Below are 22941 nucleotides of genomic sequence, written 5' to 3'. Positions count from 1 at the left end.
AGACTTCAGTGAGGGGAGGCTCGAGTGAGACGAGGCAGAAAGCTGCAGGTAGGTTTTTTTCCCCAGTTTGTTTATTGCTTGCTTCCTTTATAATTGCACAGTTAGAGTAGTAGGGATGCCAGGCAGGATGGTTGAATTTCCTGTTACGGGATATGGGAAGGCACAGAAGACACCCGTGTCTGTGACGACTTCAACTGCAGATAGTGCATCCTCTGCAGCTTCCAACACCCCGCACTAAGGAGTTGGAGCTGGAACTGGATGAACTCCAGGAGGCTGAGGGGATAGTAGGACATAGAGAGGTAGTTACACCCTCGGTCAGGAGGGTAAAAGGGGTGAAACAGCCAGTGCATGTTGTCCTTGTGGCCATCCTCCTCAATAAAGATTTACCATTTTGGATTCTGTTGGGTGGGGGGGGGGGGGGACTTCCCTAGCAGACGAAAGTCAGGGCTCTGGCACTGATTCTGGCTGTGTGGCTTTGAAAGGTGGGGGGGGGGGAAGTAAAGGTCAGCTGGTGATGGGGGATTCATTAGCTAGGGCGGGGGTCGGCAACCTGCGGCTCCCGAGCCATTTGTGGCTCTTTCACCTCTGTGCTGCGGCTCCCTGTGGCTTTGGGAAATAATTGGTCAGTATTTAATTAAAATGTATTTTATGTTAGTTTGTTAGCTTTTGAAATGTAATTCTAAATTTGAAGATTATGGTGATCTTGTACAATGTAAGTGTGGCGACACATTTTCTGACACATCCGAAACGGCTCTCAATTAGCCAGCATTCCGGCTAAGGGAGATTGCCTACGGGGGTTTGTGAGTACGTGTCTTTTGCAGCATCTGCGTCCATGGGGGCTGGGTTGAGGGAGGCTTAGAAGCAAGGCTGTTTAGTTCGAATAAAGTTATTCGACTGCAGTTTACTGACTGCCTGAACACACCGCTGCAACGTGTTTTTATCGCTATTAATATACGTCACCACTGCCAATACCTGACACCCGCCAGTGCGCGATTTCTTTAATTTTTCGATCCAAGGTAAGCCAACTATGGAGAATTCTAAAAAAAGAAAAGTGACTGAAGAAAACAGAACGTTTAATGATACGTGGACAGATTCATTTGCTTTCACTGTTGACGAGACTGGTTTACCGGTACGCTTAATATGCAATGAGAAACTAGCAAACAACAAAAAGTCAAATGTCGCAAGGCATTTCCAGAGTAAACACGCAGCCTTTGCTCAAAAATATCCGGATGGAGATGAGAGAAAAAAAGCCGTTTCGGAACTGATGCGGAAGGTTGATCTGAGCAAAAATCATTTCCAGAAATGGATGAAGTCAGGAAAATCAACGACATACGCCAGTTATATTGCCGCTCAGGAAATAGTCAGGCACGGGAAGCAGTTTACAGATGGTGAATATATAAAAGAATCTTTCATTAAGATTTCAGAACATCTATTCACGGACTTTAAAAACAAGAGTGAAATTGTGCAGAAAATCAGGGATATGCCCCTCTCTGCAAAGACTGTCAAAGACAGAACCATAAAAATGGCAGAAGACATCACAAGACAGCAAATTAAAGACATCAATTCAGCTGTGGCCTACTCGATTGCCTGTGACGAGTCTAAAGACAAAGGCGATATTGAACAAATAGCGTTGTTCTGCCGGTATGTAAACTCTGCCGGGCCACAGGAAGAACTGATTGAGTTGATACCTCTAAAAGACCAAACACGGGGGGAGGACATCTGTGAGGCTGTCTTGAATTGTTTAAGAGCCAAAGGAATAAAGACCACCCATCTGGTGTCAGTAGCTACTGATGGGGCTCCGAATATGACGGGAACGCACAAGGGATTTGTGGCTTTACTGCAGAAGTCGCTGGACAGAAAGCTGCTGACTTTTCACTGCATCTTGCACCAAGAGGCACTGTGCGCTCAAACATTTCCTCCGGAATGCACAGAAGTAATGGATGTTGTCATTCAGATTGTCAATAAAATAATGGCAAAAAGTTTAAATCACCGTCAATTCCGTTTGTTACTGGACGAGATGGAAAGCGCATATTCTGATCTCCTGCTGCACAACAAAGTCCGGTGGCTGTCCAAAGGGGAGGTGCTGAAACGCTTTGTCGCGTGTCTGGAAGAAGTGAAAACTTTCCTGGGCAGCAAAGGGCTCAACTTTCCTGAGCTGGAACAGCCAGAGTGGCTGGAAAAGCTACACTTCATGGTAGACATGACAGCGCACCTGAACACGCTGAACACAGCTCTTCAGGGGAAAGGACGCACAGCCCTGCACATGTTGGAGGATGTCTTGGCATTCGAGCGCAAGTTGACAGTGCTTGCCAGAGATTTACAGAAAGGCACTTTGTCTCACTTCCCCAATTTGAGAGAGTTCAAACAAGGTCACGACATGATAATTTCGGAGTATTTACATTCTGCAATCATCGCAATGCAAACATCGTTTGGGAAACGCTTCTGTGAGTTCAGAGAGGAAAAAAACACATTATCCTTCCCGGTCACTCCCTTAAGCATCGATCCTTCCCTACTGAATACGACTGCATTGGCAGGTGTGAGTCAACCTGATCTTGAGATGGAACTGGCCGACATAGCCGACAAAGACATATGGGTGTCCAAGTTTAGACGCTTGACAGCAGACCTTGAAGATGTTGCCCGTCAGAAGGCCGTTCTTGCTCAGAATCACAAATGGAGTGATATTGAAAACCTTCCAAATCCGGACCAACTTGTGTTTGAAACATGGAATGCTGTGCCCGACATTTATGTAAACATGAAAAAGTATGCGCTTGGAGTCCTGTCGATCTTTGGATCCACATATGTATGTGAGCAGGTGTTCTCCAACATGAACTTTATTAAAAACAAACATCGCGCATGCTTCACAGATGACAGCTTGCGATCCTGTGTAAAGATGAAGGTGACGTCATACAGCCCTGATGTGCAGACGCTGTGCGCTGAGGTCCAGGAGCAGAAATCCCATTAACCAAGTATGATAAATATTTTAATTGCCTATTATTTTATGTATATTCATATTTTTTCATTGTTCAGTGAAATAGTCCTTTTATTTTTCAGGCTGACAGCTGGCTGATGATATTTTTGGTTTGCTGCTGGCGGAAAATTTAAGTTTGGCGTTTTTCATAAATACAAGAAGGACTCAAATAGACATTGAGTATTTTACTTAAAAGTAACTTTCAACCCAACGTCTTTTTTTCGGAGTTCAAAATGTTTTTGTTGCATGCAGAAATGTAATTTCGTTTTCTCTGCAGGAGTTCATCAATTTCATAAATGCAACACATTATAGTTTGTTTATACATAGCATAAAGGCAAAAAAAACGTTGTATGCAGTGTTATTTCATTTTAAATGTCAAACGGGTTTTGCGGCTCCCAGTGTTTTCTTTTCTGTGGGAAACGGGTCCAAGTGGCTCTTTCAGTGGTAAAGGTTGCTGACCCCTGAGCTAGGGGAACAGGTTGTATTTGTGGAGTTTCTGTGGACGAGTGCGAAATACACAAATGGTATGTTGCCTCCCGGGTGCCAAGGCATGGGACATCACAGATGGAGTCCCCGGTAGGGTGAGCAGCCAGAGGTCGTGGTCCTCATTGGTGCCAGTGACATGAATAGGAAGCGTGACCAAGTTCTATAATGAGCTCAGGCAGTTAGGTGCGAAGTTTAAGGTCTGGACCTCCAGGGTTGTGATATCAGGATTGCCACCTGTGCCATGTGCTAATGAGGCCAGAAATATCATGAGCATGCAGTTCAACGGGTGGGTAAGCTGTTGGTATAGGAGGGAGGACTTCAGAATTTTGCATCGTGGGACTTGTACAGAACAAATTGTTCACACCTAAGCTGGAGGAGTGGAACTAATGTCTTAGCTGGAAGATTTAATAGAACTGCATGGGGATGGGGTTCAAGCTAGAATTGCAGGGGGTGGGAACTGGAGTGCCAGAACAGATGATGGAGTGGTCGTGGAGACATGTTAAGACCTCAGACAGAGTCAGGAGTCATTAGGTTGAGCATGGTGGGACTAGTGTTCTGAGGTGCATAGATTGCAATGCAAGTATTGTAGGAAAGGCAGATGAGCTTAGGGGATGGATCAGCACATGGAGTTATGATACTGTAGCCATTAGTGAGACTTGGTTGCAGGAGGGGCAGGACTGGCATCTCTAAATTCTGGGGTTCCATTGTTTTAGATGTGACAGAACAGGAGGAATTAAAAGGAGAGGGGTGACGTTACTAGTCAGAGAAAATGTCCTAACAGTTTTCAGTCAGGACAGATTGGAGAACTTGACTAGTGAGGCTTTACAGGTAGAACTGAGGAATAAGAAATGTGGCCATGTTAATAGGGTTACACTACAGACCACCCAACAGTCCATGGGATTTAGAGGAGCAAATTTGTAGAGAGATCACAGACTGTTGCAAGAGGCATTAGGATGTGATGGTAGGTGATTTTAACTTTCCACAAATTGATTGGGACTCTCGTAAAAGGACTGGGTGAGATAGTTTGTCAAATGTGTTCGGGAAAGTTTCCTCCTTTAGTAACATAGAAATCCCAATAAGAGGGTGTGCAACAATTGATCTGTTAGGGAATGAGACAGGGCAAGTGACAGGAGTTTATATAGGGGAATTCTTTGCATCTAGTGACCACAATGGCATTAGTTTTGAAGTAAATATGCAATAAGATAGGTCTGGTCCTCGGGTTGAGATTCTAAATTGGAGAAAGGCCAATGTTGATGCTATCAGAAAGGATCTGGCAAGTGTGGATGTACTTGGTAAGTGGGAGGCCTTCAAAACTGAAATTTTGAGAGTACAAAGCCTGTCGAACAATAGGCAACAATAGGTTTAGGGAACCTTGGTTTTTGAGAGATACTGAGGCCCTGGTTAGGGAAAGAGAGGAGCATGGCAGGTAAAAACAAATGAGGTGGAGTATAAGAGATGGAAGAGGACACTTAAAGAAATCAGGAGGCTAACAGAAATCATCAGGTTGCTCTAGTGGACGAAGTGAAGGAGAATCTTCAAGGGGCTCTGCAGATGTGTTAAGAGCAAAAAGGTTGCAAAGGACAAAATTGGCCCTCTGGAATGATCAGAATGTTAATACATGCTTGGGGCCAAAGAGATGGGGAGATCTTTAATGAATTATTTTGCATCTGTATTTCCTCGGAAGATGGACACAGAGTCTACAGAAGTGAGGCAAAGCAGCAGCGAGCTCTTGGGTCCTTACAAATTAAAGGAGGAGGTGTTTGTTATCTTGAGGCAAATTAGGGTGGATAAATCTCCAGGGCCTGACAGAGTGTTCCCTTAGACCCTGTGGGAGCCAAGTGCAGAAATTGCAGGGGCCCTAGCAGAGATTTTTAAATCGGCCTCAGCGACTGGTGAGGTACCAGAGGATTGTGTAAGATGTTGGTGAGGGCTAATTTGGAGTATTGTGTGCAGTTTTGTTCACCTATTTACAGGAAAGATATAAGTAAGATTGAATGAGTACAGTCAGCCCTCCTTATCCACGAGCTCTGCATCCGTGAATTCAACCAAATGCGAATCGAGAAAACACGGAAGTGCTCTTCCAGCACTTGTTGTTCGAGCATATACAGACTTTGTTTTCTTGTCATTATTCCCTAAACAATGCAGTATAACAACTATTTTACACACATTTACATTGTATTATAGGTAATCTAGAGATGATTTAAAGTGTACGGGAGGATGTGCGTGGATTATTGTGGATCGGGATCGAAAAAAATTGGGGGTTCTCTTACTAAGTATAAGTAAGTTGGAACAGGTACATCTGGTATTACTTAGTGTCAGATAGTCAAACGTTTGTCTTAGTATGTAGTATATATTTTAACTTTCTTTGCATATAAAACACTCAAGAGCATATGTTTCAGCACTGGGCTCGGTTCTCGAGTTCGATCCAGTGACAGGCCACTTCTGAGTGCGTTCTCCACCTGTGCTGGGTTGATGTGGAGAATCAAAAACCCCAAAACCCAATAATTAAACCATTGGGTTATTTTGTAATAATTGTAGCTTTCATCGGGACAGGGCCTTTCTCACTTTATCCTTTAAAATTGTTCTGATCATTGACCGACAATAGCCTAATGTTTTTCCAATGACCGATAGTGTTTCACCTCTTTCCGATCGCTTTATTATTTCCATTTTATTTTCACTCGTGATCGTGATTATTTTCATGAACAGAAACACAGAGCTCCATCGCCTGGTCCTAATGTCCGCTGCACTGAGACAGGTTAAATAAGGTCTGGGGTTCTGCTGGGTCCTAAGGTCCACCGCATTGAGACAGGTTGAATAAAGGACTTGAGCATCTGCGTTTTTTGGTATCCGTGAGGGGTCCCAGAACCAATCCCTCGCGGATAAGGAGGGCCGACTGTACAGAGAAAATTTACAAGGATGTTGCTGGAACTGGAGAACTTAAGTTGTAAGGAAAGATTAATTAGGTTAGAATTTATTCCTTAGAGCATAGAAAATAGAGGGGAGATTTGATAGAGGTATACAAACTTATGAAGGGTATAGATGGGGTAAATGAAAGCAGTTTTTTTCCATTGAGATTGGGTGAGACTACAACTAGAGGACATGAGTCAAGGGTGAAAGGTAAAAAGTTTAAGAAGAACAGGAGAGTGAGCGAGTTCCCAGAGCAAGTGTCGGATGTGATTTTGATTTCAGCATTTAAGAGAGGTATGGTTGGATGGGAGAGATACGGAGGGCTGTGGTCCGGTGCAAGTTGACGGGATTAGGCAGTTTTAAGTGGTTCGGCATGGACTGAAGGGTCTGTTTCTGTGCTGTTATTTTCTATGACTCGTTAAGAATGTAATGTGAACAGAAGCATTTTGCCAATGGTTGTAAATTTTGATATATTTTCTCTACGTGGAGGTGGAGGAGGAAACGGAAATATTTCAGTACCTGGAGCAATGCATAAAGTTAGTGAAAATCCAGTCACCTTGTCTGAACACTACTGTTATCTTGGGGACACGATGGAAAATCAGGCAACAGCTGAAAAATTAGCATGCCATATGCATGCGGAATTTTGATGGCAGGTTCTAAATTATTTCTGTTGGAAGGTAGTGTGTAACATAGGTAGTGTTTTACAGAGGTCTTTTTGGCTTTTCATATTCAAAATTATTGAGTGCATCCAAATTTTATTTAATTATTTCGTGATGTGGCACAAGGTAGGCCCAGCAACCCCTGACAACCCAAATTAATCTGAACCTAATCACAGGACAATTTACAATGACCAATTAGCCTACCCAGTACATCTTTGGACTGCAGGAGGAAATCAGAGCCCCCAGGAAAACCCTAGCATTCCACAAGAAAGACGTACAGAAACTCCATTACAGACGGCACTGCAGTTGAACTCTGACACTCCGAGCTTTAATAGTGTCGTACTAACCACAATGCAACCATTAGTAATAGCGTCCAGCAACTCATTATTGAAACAAATCATTCGATTGCTACTGAACACCTTTTCCTGCCAGAGTAGTAATCTCTCCTGTGATGGGAAAATTGACTTGTAAACAGTTTTATTTGTTCCTTTGAACTTTGACATATTGTCTTTGGTGCATACGTTCCCTACTCGATTGAAATCATACTAATTTGTGAATGATGCTGGAAATTCGCTGTCCTACAGCACCTTGCTTGTGTGAAGATTATTCATGTCTGTTTTAATCTTTTAGTGCAGTGTGTGGATGGTTGTCACAGTCAAACCCCATTCTGGTTTCTTCTGATGATTTAACATACAGTTGATATAAGCACAGGACTTTGAACCTCCATCCTCTTTCAGACACTACCAGACCCTGATGATGAACGATTCAGAATTGGGCTTAATATCACTGGCATATGACTTGAAATGTGTTGTCTTTCAGCTTTTTCCAGTGATATTAAATCTGATTCTGATTGCTTCCCTGAGTAAAGTCCGTTCATTGAGTACAAGCTTGTGTAGTAGAATTTGTTTACCGTGTATAAAATTAATTATTTACTTTATAACATGACTGTGCAGAGTTTTGGCTTGTTCAGAGTTGGTGAAAGATATGATGCAAACAAAAGTGCTTTTCTTTCATTTTGTAATGTATATCAGAGCAATTAATACTACCTATGGTTTATGAAGTGTTTTGGAGAGATTGCTGCAGTATTATGAAGCAGATCTGTGTCATTGATGGAAGTGTCTCTGAGCTAGTCCCCAGATTGTTTGAGGCAGAATCTGCTGGTGTTTTGTGGGACTGGTTGAGAAAATTGCCATGTGTAAGCATCCCTTTCCTCGTGAAATGAAGTTTGTTTTTGCACTGCATTCACTTTGAGAAATAGAATTAAAACGCAGTATTTTACTTGGCATGCATATAGATCATATTTAGAAAAAGACTTCAGCTGGTCTTCTGTGTTGGTTGCTTCTCTCACTTTTAAGTACTGTAGGTGGGAGTGGCGAAATATTTAACCCACACTCATTCTACGTTGAACACTTAGAGGTGAAGAAAACTGCTTTCCTTCACTGTCTGTGGCACGTGCCCTGTCTGTCTCCCCGGTTTAATTTCGATCATGTTACATCATGCTTGGGAAGGCATTCTAACAACTGCGGCGAGTGCAGCTCGGGGTGGGTGGGTAGGGATTCCTGAATGTGAACCTATGGAAATAGAGCGTACTAAATTTGTTGTTCTTTTAAATTTGTTAATTCATGATAAGCAGCAAATGAATCTCTCGAGTTGTCGTTTTACTTTATTTAGAACAACATTTGTGCTGGCAGCTAATGAGATTGAAGTTTCTGAAGGCATTTCACTGGCTTGAGTCTGCCAGTTAACAGGAATCTAGTTTGTTGACTGCCAGAATTTTGCTGCGGGCATGAAACTACTGGATTTTGATTAGGCGTGCTCTATTTAGGAGGGAAAACCTTGAAACTGTAGACTAGTCTTTACTTTGTGTTCTACCATGCATGGGCTGAACGAGTAGGCTCATTTGCTCCAACCATATTCGCTTGTTTGTGACCCTGCTGCTATTTTCCCTGGTGTCCTGTAATCTGACACCACTGCCAGATGTTAAGAGGTGGAGCTTATCTGGGCTATTTAGACCAATAAATATGTGAAGACAGTTGTGTATATAAAATGCCAGAAAAATACAAGTGTCTTGCCTTTTAAATAAAAATGATCAATCATAAATACACAATACTGAAAATATTCAAGAAGATGTATTTTGCAAGTATTAAAGGTAAATAGAAAGTTATGAATAAGTTAGTTTTGAGACCTGGTATAGTTTCTGAAAATGAATAAATTCATTGGACATAATTGGGGTTCCATTTGTAAGACTGCACCAGTATTGCATCATATATGATTTTAATGCAGTTCATATTTCATAATCTGCAGTTAATTCCTTCTCAAAAATTGCAACCAGTTATGTAGCTCAGCATGGGACTTTCAAATGATTGTTCTTGGTGTTGACTTCAGCATTTGTCTGCCTCGTGTACTTGAGCACCTTCTGAAGTTTCACCTTGTTCCCCGCTCTCCCTACCTCCATCAAAATAGCTAGAGTGCAGGCGTATTGTGTAGGCGATTGTAAACCTCCAGGGAATGTGCAAATAGTTTCGCATAGGAAAGTGCTTTATGACCAGCCGTCACTGAAAAAATGGATAACAACTTGCACTGATGTAGAATTTCTAATCCCAATAATCCTATCACTTTAGAAGACCAATTAAAATCAAATAAATGCTGAAATTTAAAAAAAGCTAGGCAAATTAACTGGAGGCTTGGTGATGAGAAATAGGTTTCACAGGTTTGCCAAAGAAAGATGAACGTATTCGTTGAATCTGAATTCTTTTTGGGTGGGGGGGGGGGACTATGTTAGTGCTAACACTTATGTGGATCGTTCGTGGAAATACAAGATCGAACAGTTCAAGTTTGAAACTGCAGAGTAGCTTGTACACAGAAAGTTGCACTAAAATACAACTTGTCCAGTTCACAAAGGATCTACACTTGGTTTAATTCAATGTTAGGTAATTTGCTCTGTGCCAGTTGGAGAACAACTATCCTCCAAGGGATGATCTTCACCCAGTTACACAATGGTTACCAGATGGATCCAGTGTTAACTCATGGTCATGGAGACTTTGGTCGATAACATATATTTCAAGGAGCTCCTGTGAGCTTAGGACACTGAGCTCCAGGATAAGAACCAGTTGACAGTGGGTAAATCCTGGATCTATTCCAGGTGTAAGGCTTTCCACTCAATTAATACTTGAGAATGTGTATTTCCTTTCAATTGTAGATCAGGTGGGCTGTAGTGTACTCACATTTTCAGTAACCGGGTCAAGGATTCATTTATTGATTTCTTACAATTAGTGTCCTTGATCTTAAGAAGTTGCTGGGGAGGTATTGTGTCAGCGGGGCTCCCCCACCTGGTTATTGGCATATTGCATTCATGATTGATTGGAGCAAGGAGCGGGTCTCCCTGCAGTATTTCCACTGACTTCAACCATGATATCTAGAGCCCCCAAACATATTGTTCATTAACTCTTAATAAGATCCAGTGTCTCCAGAGACTAAAAGCTCCATTGAGGTATTCCTTGCAAGAGTATCTCAGCAGCTAAATGCCAGAGGAAGCATTCATTATTAGTTTAGGCGCACGTTGTGAACAGAACAGCCTGTGAAGAGTTTTAAATCTGCCTGGTTGATCGCCCAATGCCAGCAAGATAGTCCTGTATATAGTCTAAGTAGCCACAAAATATAGTATGCTGTTAGTTCTGCTGAGAAGGTTCCATGAAAGTCTTGGGTTTATTTTTCAAATTCCAGTTCATATTGGGAAAGGAGGAAGTAAATGTTGCACAAATAGTGTCTTTATGAACCACAAGCGTGATGTCGAAAACACATTTGACACATTAACATGAATGGCGCACAGAAGATCCGACAGTAATTTTGAAAAGTGTGTGTTTTCGTCTGCACACAATTAATACAATCAACTCTGGGTTCACACTGATCTATGGCCTGATGTACAGTCGAAGTGGGTAAAATTAGTTTTGATTTATATTATTTTGGTGATGGTTCAGAGTAATGAAGGTACAACTACCATTGGGTTTGGGTAATGAACATACAAAAATAGAAGCAGGAATTGGCCTGCTGATAACTCAAACCTGCTGTGCAGGCAGTGTGATCATAGCTGATCTAACTCTCCCTGGCCTCAACATCTCTTCTGTGCCAGTTCCACATGGTCTTCAATTCCCCAATCTTTCAAAAAATATTTTCCTCTTGAAATATCTCCAAAGCTGTAGCCAGCACAGCTCTCCCAGGATTGAGAATTAGAGATTCACTCTTGCATGAGACTCTCCTACTCAAAATACACCTGCACAGAAGAGGTGTGTGGGAGGAAGGATGGTGTGGAGGTACCATCGTATTTGAGAGATTTTATAGTGTAGAGTTTAAAAAGAAGGGGATTTGGAAATAATAGATCAATCGTTAGTAACAAGGATGAGATGTGCAACAACCTCCAAATTCTGCAGGAGCAGTGGCTCTCCAAGGATGAAAGGGCAGTCACTGGAATAGTTGCCTCCCAAGTCATCAACACACAGTTGAGTGTTCAACATTAGATGAGCTAAAGCAGGAAAACTGGGTTACATTGAATGCAAATTGATCATCCTAATGAAAGACTAGACTCAAAGTTTAGGATGATCTGTATGCCAAATGTTTATATTTGAAAAGCAGCTTGTTCCCACAAGTTGATCTGCAGATCTCAAGGTCAGATTATTAGGACATCCCTGAAATAACAAGGTTACAGCACATTTGTGCAATGAAAGTAATGCCAGATATCTGTGTATTAAAGGGGAATTATGAAATCTGTCTGAATTGCATCAGCAAAGGAAAACTCTGCAAATTGCAACAGAAAACAGTAAACAGCAAGCCAAGATCAGGACCAGGTTGACGCACAGAGGGATCAGAAGTGGAGAGAGTGAGCAGTTTCAAGTTTCTGGGTGTCACTATCTCCGAGGACCTAACCTGGATGCAACATATCTTTGCAGCTGCAAAAAAGGCAGGATAGTGACTATATTTCACTAGGAGTTTGGGGAGATTTGATTTGTCAACTAGAACACTTAGAAGCTTCTACAGATGTCCCACGGAGGGAATTCTGACTGACTGCATCACTGTCTGGCTGGGGGGGTGGGGTGCACTGCACAACATCAAAATCAGTTGCAGAAACTTCTAAAATTGGCTTCATCATGAGTACCAGCCTCCACGACATTTTCAAGGACTGGTGCCTAAGGAAGGTGGTGTCCAACATTAAGGATCCCCACTACCCAGAGCATGTCCTCTTCACACTGTTAACATCTTGAAGGAGTTTCAGAAGCTTGAATGCGCACGCTCTGCGATTCAGGAATAGCTTCTTCCTTCTGCCATCCTGTTTCTAAGTGGACTTTGACCCCATGAAAACTACCCCACTTCTTTTTTTTATTTGTTATTTTGCGCTACTTATTTTAACTTAAGTATTTAATAGACATCTATATACTTAAAATAACTGAGTTTTTCCCTCTGTTTATCATGTATTTCATTGTACTGCTGCCATAAAGTTAACAAATTTCAGCAAATTATGCTGGTGATATTAATTCTGATTCTGATGTTATTTCCTGCAATGTCTAACCAGAATGGAACAATACAGTAAAAGTGAATACAGAGTAAAATCTCAAAGCACCATTCTGTGATCGCAGTAAGTAATTGCTGCAGTATGACTAGGATTCAAGGTTCACAATCATGTAAACAAAACTTTTCACAAATGGAAGTATATAGGGAGAAAAGACTCAAAGTTTGCACTAAAATGGTAATTGATGTTCAGGAAGATGCAAGTAAAAAGGATGCAGCTGTGGATGGTTGCTTGGAACGTGAAATGCCAAGGGTAAAGGGGGAGATCAGCACTAGAATGGAAGGCACATTGAGAAAAACAGTATGCAATTTGGAACATTAAATCTGCATGTTTCTAATCTGAGTTTAAAATTCCAGTTCCCCCACCCACCCATTACACTTGTAAGGCTGTTTATTTTTCTTTCTGCATCATGTATATGACAAATACTTTTATTTTCCTCTTGAATGGATTGTGATAACAACTCATTTCTGTATTGAATTGAAAATTGCCCTGCCCTCATCAACCTTCTTGGTTACTACTTCAAAAAAAAACTAGTCAAATTAACTTGAATCAAATGTATGTTTCTCTTGATAATTTTTTGCTTGTAATGCTGCTACAAGAAGGTTTTTCATTGCACCTGTGCATACTTGTGCACATGACAATATAAACTCCTTAGAACCACTCTAAAAATTCAAGGGGAAAATATCATTTGTGCTGATAATTCATTTTTGTGATGCACATCTGGTGATACTGTTCTCCTTGCAATGTTTCTTTAAAACATTACTTGAGAAAAATGAGGCCACATGCTTCACAGTTGTGCCTGTTCAGTATCTACTTACCTGGACTTGTGTCCACTATTCTTCCAGTTAAGGTTGGCATAGTGGTGTAACCAGTACAGATGCAATGTTCAGCTTCAGGAATCTGGGTTTGTAGTGACCTGTAGTGCTCATTGTGCTGAGTTTGCACATCCTCCCTGGTGACGATGAGATAGTTGGATATTGTAAGTTGCCCTTGTGTATAGGTGAATGCTAGTATCCGGGGAGGAAGGGGAGAGAAATCGAGGTGAATGAACAGTGTAGATACTGTTTTATGGTTGGTATGGGGCCAAAGGACCTGTCCATAGTGTGCAACACTCCAACATCCCTTTCCTAGCATCCTCACTAGAGCACTCACATCTACAGTGATGAAATGCTTCGAGAGGTTGATCATGACTAGACTGAGCCCCTACCTCGGCAAGGACCTGGACCCATTGCAATTAGCCTATCCCCACAATCTCAATGGCTCCTCACAGGGCTTTAGACCACCTACGTCAGGATGCTGTTCATTGATTATAGCTCAGCATTTAATACCATCATTCCCACAATCCTGATTGAGAAGCTACAGAACCTGAGTCCCTGTGCCTCCCTCTGCAATTGGATCCTCGACTTTCTAACCGGAGGACCTCAATCTGTGCAGATTGGTGATAACATCTGCTCCTCACTGACAGTCAACACTGGTGCACCTCAGGGGTGTGTGCTTAGCCCACTGCTCTACTCTCGCTATACCCATGTCTGGGTGGCTAGGTATAGCTCAAATACCATCTATAAATTTGCTGATGATTCAACTCTCCCAGATGAGCTCAATCACTTTTATGCTAGGTTCGATGTCGCTAACTCTGAGCCTCCCAGGAAAGTCACCGCTACAACCTGCAACCTGGTCATCTCTAAGGCTGTGGGACTGGACGGCATCCCAGGGCAGGTACTCAGGATGCGCACAGCGCAACTGGCAGGTGTATTTACAGACATTTTTAATCTCTCCCTCTCGTAGTGTAGAGTGCCCTCCTGCTTCAAATTATCCACCATTGTCCCTGTACCAAAAGAGATCAAGATAACATGCCTGAACGACTGGTGTCCTGTCACACTCACCTCAATAGTAAGCAAATGCGTTGAGAGGCTGGTCAAGGATTACATCTGCAGCTTGCTGCCACCCACACTGGACCCCCTACAATATGCCTACTGACACAACTGATCGACAGATGACGCAATAGTCACTGCTCTAAATACTGTCCTTACACATCTGGAAAAGAAGGATATTATGTGAGAATGCTGTTCTTGGACTGCAGTTCAGCATTCAACATCATAATTCCCTCCAGGTTCGACAAGAAGCTCAGAGACCTTGACCTTCACCCTGTCTTGTGTAGCTGGATCCTGGACTTCCTGTCAGATTGTCAGCAGATTGTAAGAGTGGGCTCCCTCACCTCCAACCCTCTGACTCCTGTTACTGAGTCCCCTCCTTTACTCCCTGTATACCCATGACTGTATTGCCACCCACAGCTCCAATCTGCTTATTAAATTTGCTGATGACACTACATTGATAGGCCTTATCTCCAACAATAATGAGGTGGCCTACAGAAAAGAAGTAAAGATTTTTACTTCTCATGTATGTGAAGGATGTAAGAAATAAAGTCAATTCAATTCATTGTTAGTAGAATCTCAGATAGAGACGCGAAGGTGTACAGGAACAAGACATGCCAACTAGTGGAATGGTGTCGCAGCAACAAGTTGGCACTCACCATCAGTAAGACAAAAGAGCTGATTGTGGACTTCAGGAAGGGTAAAACAAAGGAACACATACCAATCCTCAGAGGGATCAAAAGTGGAGAGAGTGAGCAGTTTCAAGTTCCTGGGTGTCAAGATCTCTGAGGGTCTAACCTGGCCCCAACATATTGATGCAGTTATAAAGATGGCAAGACAGCAGCTGTACTTCATTAGGAGTTTGAAGAGATTTGGTATGTCACTGGAAAAACTTCTATAGAGGTACCGAGAGCTTTCTGACAGGCTGCATCACTGTCTGGTATCGGAGGTGGCTACGACACAGGACAGAAAGAAGCTGCAGAGGGTTATAAATTTAGTTGGCTTCATCTCGGGTACTAGCCTACGAAGTACCCAGGACATCATTAGGGAGCGGTGTCTCAGAAAGGCAGCGTCCATTATTAAGGACCTCAGGCACCCAGGGCATGACCTTTTCTCACTGTTACCATCGGGTAGGAGGTACAGAAGCCTGAAGGCACACACTCAGTGATTCAGGAACAGCTTCTTCCCCTCTGCCATCCAATTCCTAAATGACCATTGAACCCATGAACACTACCTCACTTTTAAAAATATATATTATTTCTGTTTTTTGCACAGTTTTTAATCTGTTCAATATACATATACTGTAATTGATTTACTTATTTTTATTATTTCTCTTTTATATTATATATTGCATTGAACTGCTGCTACTAAGTTACCAACTTTCATGTCTCATGCTGGTGATAATAAACCTGATTCTGATACAACCTTCCTGTCAGCTCCAGTGTTTTAGACCTCAATCCTGTGATGTGACCCTGATCTGGTGACCCATTCCTGCTGTTTTCCTTCATCGGCTCCATGTTTCAGTATACTTCGATGTACATGTGATTTAAAAAAAATGAATCTGAATGTTATGAATTGTGCCTGGTACCATATTTTCTCTAGTCTTATTAAAACTTCTGTTGTTTTCTTGGTGTATGAGGTTGTCCAGTTACAAGTTCATACCCTCATTGGACAGTGATGGAATTTCAGCCATGAATTTCTTTGTGGATTTCCTCTTGAAAATTAGGATCTAGTATTAGGATGGCTGTATCTTTAGCAAAATATAGAAATTGGAGAAGATGGAAAATCTAGAAACTAATTTGCAGGCAGGAAAAGTAAAGGTTGATAAAGTTAGTAACCAGTGGCATTGTGGTAGCTTTGGGATGTGTTGTGGGAGTTCGTTAGGGGTGAGGTGTTTCTGAAACACTAGAGCGGCGTTCCCAACCTGGGGTCCACGGACCCCTCAGTTAATGTTAGGGTCCATGGTATAAAAAAGGTTGGGGACTCCTGCTCAAGAGCATCATAGCGATTATCATGCCATTATGCAGAAGAGGTGATGGAGGCATTCATTTGAAATGTACTGATTAAAATCATTAGTTCTTTCACAATAGCTTCAAGTGTTAATAAGAAGGCATTTCTCTTCAGTGACGAGGAACTTCTCAAAATCTCGTTGATGACACAGATGAATGATGGTGGCTTTCAGTACAGAAATAAATACCGTCATTTCCAGTCATAAAATCATTGCTCTAAGGGGTGTACAAGTAAACATTGTGAATTATTTACGTTCCCAGGAATTTATTCACTCAAGCTATTATTGCAACAGAAATTGATGCTAAGATTTTAAGACACATTAAAAAAAAATCCAAACTCGATTCCAACCAAAGTCCAAAAGGGATCTGTAAGTATGAGGCTAAGCCCTCAAGGATGTTTGTGACCCTGAGGTGTACATTGGACCTTATTGCAGTTAGATGTTTCCAATATTGTTTCTGGAAGTACTTTAAAATAAAACATTCATTTGACATGACCCCTCTCAAACCTTACTTCATTTCCTAACCTCATTTGCAGTTCTGGAAAGCTGTAAGTGTTCCATAAGACCCCACTTTCATTTTCTTATGCTCCAGGGGAAAAAGTCTTAACCTTTCCAGCCACTCCTCTTAAACCAAGCTCTTCAGTCCTGGGAATAGTCTCGTAAATCATTTTTGCACCATATCCAGTTTAATTATGTCCTTCATCGTGAAAAGCTGACGATACCTTCACCCAGTACTCCAAATGTGGCCTTACCAACTTCTTGCATGTGTATCTTGGTTTCTGTACCTAATTCGTAAAATGCCTTGACAATTGTGCATAATTGGTGATTTTAATTGTGGAACCTTCACAGCAGATGGAAGCTATTAGGTGTGTTGCTGCAGTGTGTCAGGAGCAGAATCATCTGCATGAATTCTAATCTCTCAATCTATTGCACTTAATATTTTCTTCAGCAATATGAAGGGCTGCTAAGCAACTATTTATACAGTAGTAATGCATTCCTCTTAACTCTCCATTGGGGGGAAAATCTACTGAGCATTCTCTTTAATGCTGGTACTTGATGTTAAATATAAAACAATTTGCCAGTAGAAATTGGTCTTTTTGGTTTTTGTTATTCTCAAACATCTTCAAAATATTGAATTTGCTGAAGAAGGGTCTCAGTGTCGACTGTATTCATTTCTTGGCCCTTCTAGTCTGTGCCGCATGCTTACTCTCACTTAGTCCCACTGACCTGCACTTAGCCCATAACCCTCCATTCCTTTCCTGTCCATATACCTATCCAATTTTACTTTAAATGACAATACTGAACCTGCCTCTACCACTTCAACTGGAAGCTTGTTCCATACAGCTACCACTCTCTGAGTAAAGAAATTCCCCCTCGTGTTACCCCTAAACTTTTGCCCCCTAACTCTCAACTCATGTCCTCTTGTTTGAATCTCCCCTACACTCAATGGAAAAAACCTATACACGTCAACTCTATCTTTTTCAACCTTTTGCTGTAACTTAAGTGCTTAGTTCCTCCAGCATTTTGATTATATGGCCTCAAAATTTTAATATGCTAGCTAAATTTCCTTCATATCATTCCATATTCCATTCGATCACATATTTTAAAGAGTCAACTGTTTTATACATTTTTAGTCATTTCCTCTCTTTGTAGGGATGAAAAAATGCTTCAGTGGCTTAACTATTGAATTGTTCTAATGTGATCATGATCATTTTTGTAAAATGCCTGCTTTGGAAAGTGCAACTTTCTTTTGTCGCTTTACAAGATTTTCCTCTCTTTCTCACTCATTTGCAACCCGAAATGTAATTTTACATGATGCGGACATCTTCCCCACATACTTAGATCTCCTATGCACTTTCTCCATTTCCATTGCTTCCTTGTCAGAAAATCCTCTCAATGCCTCATCAAAATTATTTGTGTGAAATGATGTCCTTGTTTGTTAGGTCATGCTGGATTCTTACCAAGCCTGAAACGTACCATTAATTTTCTTAATAACCTTCTTTTGCTGTTCTATTTATTCTGTTTCTTGTCATCGAGTCATATTTCTCATAAACGTGCAAAACCTTTCGAATGTTTAGATGTATTATTTCACTGTTCAAGTTTTTACCTACGACAGAATCTTATTTGTTGATTTAAGTGTAAACATACGGTTAGAATTTTGGTCCTGGACTTTGTGTCCTTCCAACTCATTGTTCAAGCTCAGTGACAGCATGGATTTTGTCCTGTGATTTCCTTTATAATTTTTAGATTTTTTTGTTGAACGAGATGTATTGAACCTCGCTTAAAGTTGCAAGTAAAAAATTTTGTGCAGAAACTTTATTTTTTTTAAGTGTTTTTTCTTCAAAAGTAATGAACAATACTTCATAATTTTTGTAAAAGAGAGCATCAATGTCCCAGTGAGCCTACTTCATCTTGTTCACAAGTGAACCTCTGTAGCATTCTCCAACATAATCTATCAAATTCAGGTTTCAATGTATCCATCAAGTCATCATAGGCACCTGAGGGACTTTAAGCGTTCTTAGCTCTGAAGAATTTTTTCTTTACCCCTTTGCTGATTATGATCTCTTGCTCAAAGACTATGCTGTCCATTGTTCCTTCCAATGTAACTGATGCTCATGTTTCTCAGGGTTTGCACCCTGAGAAACAAAAACATAAACAGAAACATCGTAAGGAACACAGACAATTTCCCCTTGTGCCTGTACTACCACTTCAATAAGACCATGGCTGATCCTTCAACCTTGGCACCACTTTTCTGAGCTAACCGATATCCCTGTGAATAATTTCTGAAACGATATGATTTCTGTATATAATCTGGTGTCTGAGGCAATAAAGTTCATTCAAGTCCCTCTCCAGAAGCCTTTTGTTGCTCTTCTACCTCCATCACTTCATTTATATCAATTACTTTGTGTAGGGAAAATATGCCCCTCAGATCTCCTTTAAGCCTCCTCCCTCTCGCGTTAAACCAAAGCATTGTAATTTCAGACATTTTATAAAGTCGTAGAGTAACGTTAACCGAAACGGGCCATAGGGCACACCCATCCACACCGACCAAAATGTGTGTCCAAGCCAGTCTCATCCACCTGACCTCCAAACCTCTTCCACCCATCCATCTGTCCAAGTGGCCTGCAAATGTAGTTACTGCATTTACCACAGCCACCCCACCCCTGATGACTCATTCCGCGCACATGTCATCACTTGTGTGAAGAATCTGTCCCAAATGCTAGCTTCAAATTCCTTCCCTCTCACCCCAAACCCATGCACTCCAGGTCCTGATTACAAGGCATTGTTCAATCGGTGGTGGTGGTGGTGGTGGTGGTGGGGTGGGGGGGGGGGGCAGATTCAAACCTGACCTCTGGAGCTGTCCATTTTTTCTGAAACTGCATAGGATGCTCAGGATCTCTCTCCTCTCCGAAAGATTAATTGGCAACTTCAAATAACTCCTTGGTGTAGAGTAACATCATGAAGAATCTAACGGGAATCGATTGGAGCATTCGAGAGAGAGTAAGTTACTGGTGTGTAAGGATCTAAGGAGAGGTACAATGAGACAAATGGGATCGCTCCCTTGGGAGTCAGTATGGATCTGATTGACAGAGCAGCCTCCTGTGTCATTATAAGAAAAATATATTTAACAAATCTATCCCATCTTTATCCTGTTAGCCAACGGGATTATACTGGAGTGAGGTTGGGGGGGGGGGGGGTGGAGGAAAAGAAAATGAATGCGGTATTTTGCAATTGCATTAATCATATGTAAGTAATGAGTAATTGACATCCCTAACAGAGAACGTAACTCTGTATAGCTCGCCATTAGTTACAATCTGCTAACCAAAAAATGACCCATTTAATCCTACTCGGTGCTTTCTGTCCATTAACCAGTCTTTTATTCCAAATAGATAATAGCATTCTTGTCAGCATGTTTTGTGTAACAATCTTCTGTGTGTACTTTTATTAAATGTCTGCTGAACATATAAATTTGCTCGATGGCACTATCCACTTTACTGGTTAGGCCATTAAAATATTTGGATTTGTCAAACCTGGTTTCTCTCTTATAAAGCTATTGATTTGCCCAGTATATAAAACAAATCGAGAAATTAAAGTTCCAGTGAGATTTTCAGCTTCATGCTGTGATTTTTTTGAAAAAACATTTCTTTCATTGTATTTTACTGTTTTGCTTCCTGGATTAAACATCTAGCTGTATTTACAAAGTAGCTTCGACATTTGCAAGTCAACCAAGTTGATATGTAAGAAGAATGACTTTTTTAATGTAAGTTATTATTTTTGAAGCATTCCTTCCTTTACTCACCAGTGGAATTAAAGCCTTAACCATTAGAAATAGATGGGTGGAGCTGTGTGAAGAAGCTAAAGTCCCCCCCCCCCCCCCCCCCCCACAAACAAGAGAAAATCTGCAGATGCTGGGAATCCAAGCAACACACACAAAATGCTGGAAGAGCTGAGCAGGCCAGGCAGCAGCTATGGAAAAGAGTACAGTCATTGTTTCAGGCCAAAACCCTTTGGCAGGACTGGAGGGTACAAGGAGGTGAGGAGTAGATTTAAGGTGGGGGGAGGGGAGGGAGAAACATAAGGTTATAGGTGAGATCTGGAAGGGTGGGGGGGAGACGTTGAGAGCTGGGAAGTTGATTGTTGAAAGAGATACAGGGCTGGAGAAGGGGGAATCTAACAGGAGAGGACAGATGGCCTTGGAAGAAAGAAAGGAGGGTGGTAGGAGGACCAGAGGAAGGTGATGGGCAGGCAAGCAGATACAGTGATGAGGAATGGTGGGGGGAGGCATTACCGTAAATTCGAGAAATCAGTGTTCATGCCATTGGGTTGGAGGATACCCAGATGGAATACAATGTGTTGTTCCCATCTGGGTAGCCTCCAACCTGATGTCATGAATGTCGATTTCTTAAACTTCCAGTATTGTCTTCCCTCTTCACGGTTCTCCAGTCCCTTTTCCCCCCCTCACCTTATCACCTTACATACCCATCACCTTCCACTGGTGCTCCTTCCACTTTATCTTTCATAGCCTTCTGTCCTGTCAGATTCTCCCTTCTCCAGCCCTGTATCTCTTTCATCAATCAGTTTCTCAAGTCTTACTTCATTCCTCCTGGTTTCATCTATCACTTTGTTTTTCTCCCTCATTTCTTCCACACCTCCCCCCCCCACCCCCCCATTTTTAAACCTACTCCTCGCGTTTTTCTTCTCCAGTCATGCTGAAGGGTCTCAGCCCGAAACACCGATTGTATTGTTTTCCATAGCAGCCAGGCCTGTTGCTTGGATTTCCAGCATCTGCAGATTTTCTGTTGTTTTAACTTTGAACTAGTCCCTTTTATATATAGTATCAAAAACATGTTTCAAAGGAAGACAGTGAAGTTTTTACTCTCAAAGTTTCAAAAACAAAACTTGTTATAGTTTAACGTGTTTGTCACAAAAATAGTTGGGAGTTACAGGAAGAGAGCCCAATGTATACAACTGAGACTCGTATGAGGAGATTGGAACTGGGCATTCTGTTATTTCGGTAATGTATTCTAAGTGAACTCAACAGTATAACATGTTTCTTAAGTGGTTACAATACAAAATTATTTATGTTTACACTGAGGATTCAATAACATGGTTTGTATTCTCAGAAGAAGGTTGTTGAATTATTCAGGTTTTGCAGGAAGTACCAACTGAATAAAGGCCAAAATTAGATAAAGACACAGATAGGATGTTTCTTAACAGAGGGCTGTTGGTAAACAAAATTCAATTTAGTTTAGCCTTGACTTTTTTTTTGGTGAAGGTTACAAACCACATTCTAATGGGCATGAAATTAGCATCACCTGTATAGAAAATCAAGTAATGTTTACCTACCTGTGACAGGAGCCAGTAAATGGGGGAAATCACGCCATTTCTGAAAAGAACTTGTTTGAAACTGTTATGTTTTTTGTGGAGATGATCTTCTTGTAAAGTTTAATAGTGGTGGGCAGACCAACATAAGGCACATAACCTCCATGTACTGAGTCGGAATGTGGAGCAAAGAGATGAGAAGAATCCGACTAAATTTGCTCTCTCCTCTCCCCCCCCAAAGAAAATCCTCAAATAATATCAAAAAGTCTAATGCTTTACAAAAAGACAAATGCACACTATTATACGTTATGATGGCAGTGATATCCTGCCCAACTTTCCATGTTAAACTGTGTCTGTCCCCAAGGTCTCACTTTAGCAATTAGATGTTTCCTTTACACTTCATAGGAACTGCGTTCAAACAATACATGCTACACTTCCATGTTAGCCTTGCGTTCATCCACATACCTACAGACTTTACCACTCTTTCTTGTTTAAGAGATTTACCATATAACTAGAGAGCAGTTGTGGGTGTAATGTTCCTTTTAGAGAAAGAAATAACTTGAGTCTTTCAACAGAAAAGTTAAATCCCCACCAACATCTGCATTCCTCTACTTCATTAATAGCGCCTGCATTTTCCTAACTATATAATTTATATGGTT

At 41.4% G+C, this 22941-nt stretch overlaps 1 protein-coding gene across 11 annotated transcripts in view; it reads left to right on the top strand.

Moving 5' to 3' along the window:
* ncoa2 (nuclear receptor coactivator 2) overlaps positions 1–22941 on the top strand; it is a 312874-nt gene that overhangs the window by 86177 nt on the left and 203756 nt on the right. The window contains exon 2 of one of the 11 annotated variants that reach the window (XM_059982695.1): positions 19845–19960. The exons of the other annotated variants lie outside the window; for them this stretch is intronic. The gene's annotated coding sequence lies outside the window, so the exon portion shown is untranslated. The remainder of the gene's footprint in view (positions 1–19844; positions 19961–22941) is intronic. 11 annotated transcript variants of the gene reach the window in all.

Source organism: Hypanus sabinus, chromosome 1, assembly GCF_030144855.1.
Source record: "Hypanus sabinus isolate sHypSab1 chromosome 1, sHypSab1.hap1, whole genome shotgun sequence".
Classification (NCBI taxonomy): domain Eukaryota; kingdom Metazoa; phylum Chordata; class Chondrichthyes; order Myliobatiformes; family Dasyatidae; genus Hypanus; species Hypanus sabinus.
Note: the sequence above shows the minus strand (reverse complement) of the source record. Positions and strands in the feature narration are given on the sequence as shown.